We start from the raw sequence: 5,529 nt of genomic DNA on the forward strand, positions 1-5,529 counted from the left end.
AGTAGTAGTAGTAGTGGTGGTGGTGGTGGTGGTGGTAGTAGTAGTAGTAGTAGTAGAGTTGGTGTGACAAAGAATTAAACACCACCATGAAAATAATCCATTACTGGACACAGTGTGTGTGTGTGTGTGTGTGTGGTGCAGATTTATATGGATATGCATGTGTGCATGTATGTACAGACTTCATGATTCCAGCCATGTTTGTTCTGAACCATGCAAGGACAAAAGAAAACGAGAGGAGGCATGATAATGATAATGAACAGAGAGCAAAACAGAGTCAGACACAAATAGATATTGTCACACACACACACACACACACACACACACACACACACACACCCTGCCTCAACATACAGTTGTAAATCAAACTATGTGTATATGTGATTGCGTAAGCATGTGTCACACGTGGGTGCATGCGTGTGTGTGTGTATTAATCATCATTATGCACACACATGTAGATATGAAATTGGAAAAGTCTTCAGACTTGCTGGAGACAAAGGCCAGCCTCTCTAATGTTGGCCTGACAATAAGATGCACCCAGTCCACTGTGAGAACTGAATGAAAGCCAGACGGGTACAATATAGAGTAGAGAAGACTATTCTGTTTTGCTGAGAACATAGTGACCTCTCTGGTGTTGGTGCTTTGATAAATCGACTTAATTCAATCTCTGAATAGGGTGGATGATGGAGTTAGGGCATCGAGCCATAGAAACCAGGACAAAAATGGTATGGAGGATGGGGACATGCAGCACAACCTATCAGCAGGAGAACTGGTCACTGTGGGTAAAAACTGGGTTGATCTGTGATGATCCAGCCGATGCATGCTAGCACAGAAAGGCAGATAGCAGTTGATGAGGATGATAATGTGGCGGGGGGAGTGATATATACTGCTGTGTGTGTGTGATGTAGCTGTCTATGTATATTATTTGTCCTTTATTCTTTAACTGCCTTCAGTCATCTCACTGTGGCCATGCTGGGGCACTGCCTTTGGGAGTTGTTAACCAAATATATCTACACAACTACACTGGCACTTATTGATCACAGAAGGAAGAAAAGCAATATGGTTGGCGCCATAAGGATCCAGCTACCTATGTGTGTGCCTGTATGTATATATATGTGTGTGTATGTATAGGTATATATGTACATATGTGTGAGTGTATGTATGTTGCCAGGTTCAGCATCTACTATTGTACTGTATGTATGTATGCATGTGTTCTAGATCTAACAGCCACTGTTCGACCGTATTACATACTCCTCCTCCTCCTCCTCACTGCCACTTTGTGACTATAACACACACACGCACACACATTGACACTACCTTACATAGACAATTTTTAGATAATTTATTTATCTGCATACACACACACACACACACAAATTCAAAACCATCACTGTCATTTAATATCTGTTCTCCATGCTGGCATCAGCCGGATGATTCGAAAGGAAGTGGCAAGGCCAGAGAGCTACACCAGACCCCGTTTGTAAAATAAAAAGCTAAATAATGTCTTACTTGGAGAAGAAGAAAAAAAAAGGCAGGGTTAGCAACAGGAAGAGCATCCAGCTGTAAATTTCAGGCCTTAAACATGTCCCCATTGAACCCATGTCAGCATGGGGGTGGGGGGTGGATGCTAAACATGGAATCTATCTATCTATACACAGACACACACATACACAAACAAACACATACGTCACCGACATCATCATCACCCATCATGTGTTTTTAGCATTTTTTCTGAAAAATAACTTCCTCTTCCTGTTCTTCCACCCAGCTCCCCTCCCCCACCATCACCACTTCCCCGTCTCCAGCACCACCACCCCACCATGCTGAACTGTAAGAAAGACTACATATCTAAAGCATAACTTTTCAGTACATATTTTTCGGTACATGACCCAACCCTACATATGTTTGTGCCTGAATATGTAACTAACCAGACAGAGAGAGAGAGAGAGAGAGAGAGAGAGTAATTAGTCATAAGATAAATGGTAAAGAGTTATTAAGCATAAATTATTTATTTGTTTATATAAGACAGGGGTGGGGAAAATCCTGCCCGCGAGCCCATTTTACTGTGCCCGCAGGCTGATATACTCATATGTACAAAAAATAGTCAATTTTTCAATCTTAAATTTATACAATACTCGTATGTCTCTTTGCAACGTAGGTCGTGTTTCCACTATGACTTAGAATAGTTAGACTCGAACAGAAATCGTCTGGCAATTGCCATTTGAATGGAAATTTTGTTTTCACTATAAACCACTGATTGCTAGGTTTGTACCACCCGCTTGAGACCCAAGGTTACCTCATAAGTAATATAAACGTCGTAAATTCAGTGGTGGTGTTAATGAAGATGTTATATGTTAATTTAATGTGTTAAACTTATCTTTATTAATGTATATCGAATTATACATCGATATATATGAGATTTACACAGATATGAGAGTTAGAACTTGTGATCTACCCGCGGAGTTTTTACTTTGGGAATTTTTGCCTGTTGCACTAAAAAGTTTCCCCACCCCTGATATAAAACATCAACAAGAGTGACATAAAGCAGACAAAGGAGAACAGAACCCACCACAGGAGTTGAACCCCAACATCTATAGCTTACTGGATGATCATGCTACAATTTGCACCAAGTGGACTCTGAACAAAACAGACTGCCAAAAACAAGAACTTATAAATGATTAATTGGATAAGGAATAACAGGATTACGTCCCTTTATGCCACTTGAGGATTGGAAATGATTTTGCAGTTATTTCACTGCTGTGATTCTTGTGAGAGATGAAGGGAGGAGGTGGTTCCTTCATTGCTGATCCAGTAAAGCAAGATTAAGGAGGGTTTCCCTTGACGGTGTTGTGTGAAGTTGAGGTGATACCCATGTTGGAACATTTGCATGAGTATCTGTGCACCTTACTGATGTGATTGGTGGAATATTTGAGAATCAAACAGCATTAATAGACTGTGATGATGTTAGGGAGAGAGAGAGAGAGAGAGAGACAGAGAGACAGAGAGAGACTGACAAACAGACAGACAGAAACAAACAAAGGTATCCGGCTGGAGTTACAAGATGCTGTGGACGGTGGTAACTTGAATATTGTTGAGTTTGATTTATAAGTTCTTGTTTTTGGAAGTCTGTTTTGTTCAGAGTCCACTTGGTACAAACGGTAGCATGACCATGCAGTAAGCTACAGATGTGGGGTTCAACTCCCATGGTGGGGGTCTGTTCTCCTTTGTCTGCTCTATGACACTCTTATTGATGCGAGTGAGATAACTAGATGACACTGGATAGGATACAGTCACTTCAGAGTTGGAATCACTGTACAACTCTGCTTAACAAACACAACAATAGGATATTAGAATATTTGGAAAATGTTACTGTTGTTGTTGTTATTGAAAACACGATGATGGTGGTGGTGGTGGTGGTGATAATGAAAATGTTGATGGAGGCGATATCAATATGGATGATGATGATGATGATGGTGATGAGTATAATCATGTTACCAAATAATTATAGATATTTCTTAACCAATAAAATACAATACCAATAAGGTGACTGATGTGTGTGTGTGTATTTACACACACACATACATACATACAATTATATATATATACACATACATATATACATACCACTATATATATATATATAGTTGCATGTATGTATACGAACGTGGGTGTGTATAATGTCCATAATTAACATATGCCCATTCATCTCCCCACTGACCTAATTATGTTTATAGATTTATTTATAAATTAATATCACACACACACACACACACACACACACATCAAATTATGAAAGTACAGCAGGAGTCAATAACACAATTAATTAGGAAGAAAATTAGCTGCAATGAACCACAGCTGAGGTTTATGCCAGGAAAGGGGACCACTGATGAGTTGTTCTTATAAAAACAAGAAGTGAAGAAGTTTGTTGCTAAAAATAATTCCCTCAGTCTCACAACTTCAACCTGGAGAAGGCCTGTGACGGGGGACCACATTTCGTAGTCAGCTGGTTGCTAATGAAACTATCGTATTGCACCTCCAGTTTAATGCAATCTCTAATCTAACGAGACACCTACTTTCTGTACCAACAAATCAGTAATTAATTCTGCCTTCATCTATCTTTTTTTTATTAACCTTTAGTTTTGGCTTTGAGGTTTTGGATTGAATTCCTCAAATTATTTACAGAATGTTCGTAAGTAAATACAGTTGATGAGGACGAACGGTTCGTGGGAGAGTCGCACAAGCCATGCAAAGAGATGGGTGTCGGCAAGGTGAGCAGAGCTCGGCAAGCAATCTAGCATGCAGCCAGGTGTCTACTTGAGCTTGGCTCTCATCTCATTCTTCTTCATTATAATTCAGTATAGCATAACAGAGAGGAATTTATGACCAATTGTCCACAGGAACTTCTGGACAATAATGACTAAGATCTGGAAGCTGAATCATTTGAAAAATTTGTGAAGAAAGTCTGAAAGACGTAGGCAGAATCTAGAATTATGATGTCTGGAAGTAAATAAATCCAGCAGAGATAAAAGTTTTAGAGGAAAGAAGAGAGAAGTCTGCAACCAACTGGAGAATGGTCATAGTTGAACTGCAAAGAAATAGGTGTTCCCTACCATCTACCCAGAATAACCAATGGGTGCACAGGACACATTATGGAGACGCAGATAAGTAGACAGAATTTTTCTTTCAAATGCTTGGAAGGTTCCATCACAGTAATTGCTGGTTTTATTAACTTGGTGACCAAATTTAGCAAAAGAGGAAAGTAATCTGAAATCCCAGAAGTCAGATTGAGAAAAAAGAGTAGAAAAAGTCCAAGGAGCCATTAACTTTGTTGGTAACAAATGGATTCTTAGGCCAAATGAAGGGCAGATTATATGAAGGGCATATGTATGATGTGTAATGTTACCTGGCAGCAGAACACGGCCAGGGAATGAGGAGGCCATGAGAAGGTTGGAAAGAATTAAGGTGAGGAAGTTCAGCTGAATATGTAATAATGGTGTGCAATGAGAAGAGAACATAAAATGATCTGTGAAAACGGGTAGGCAAAAGAAGACGAATTGGCTACAAGAGAGGAGAGGGCAGTGGTGTGGGTGGATTGGTAGATAATGGTTTGGGTAAGGAATTGTGAAGAGAAAGAAGCAAGGAGAAGGAAGAATGAGAAGAAGATATGAGAAGGGATGAAAGTTGATCGGAGATTGGTGAACTTGACAGAGAAAAAAAAAACATGACAAAAGGATGAGAACAAGTGGTGAGGTGTTTGGGGTGGAGAAGATCCATCGGACCCATATGGAAATACTGGGGAATAACAGACATGTTGGTGGTGATGATGGTAGTGATGATATCAGCTGCAAACATACATTTTCCTGTTTATTTCTCATGTCTGAATAAAATTGTCAATACACACACACACACACACACACGCACACACACACACTGAAATTGAAGCAAATATAACTAAAATAGAAAAAAAGAAAGACGAGAAAAAAAAACAGATGGAGGGGGTGATAGAAAGAAGGAAGGGAAATCTTTTGCGCG

The 5,529-nt window shown here is 39.6% G+C and overlaps 1 protein-coding gene across 1 annotated transcript in view; it reads right to left on the minus strand.

Annotated features, from left to right (window-relative positions):
• Nucleotides 1–5,529, minus strand: part of LOC106884054 (fibronectin type-III domain-containing protein 3A) — a gene marked incomplete at its 3' end in the record, with an annotated part of 245,776 nt that overhangs the window by 132,436 nt on the left and 107,811 nt on the right. The window lies entirely within an intron of this gene.

The sequence above is a fragment of the Octopus bimaculoides genome, chromosome 19 (genome assembly GCF_001194135.2).
Source record: "Octopus bimaculoides isolate UCB-OBI-ISO-001 chromosome 19, ASM119413v2, whole genome shotgun sequence".
Classification (NCBI taxonomy): domain Eukaryota; kingdom Metazoa; phylum Mollusca; class Cephalopoda; order Octopoda; family Octopodidae; genus Octopus; species Octopus bimaculoides.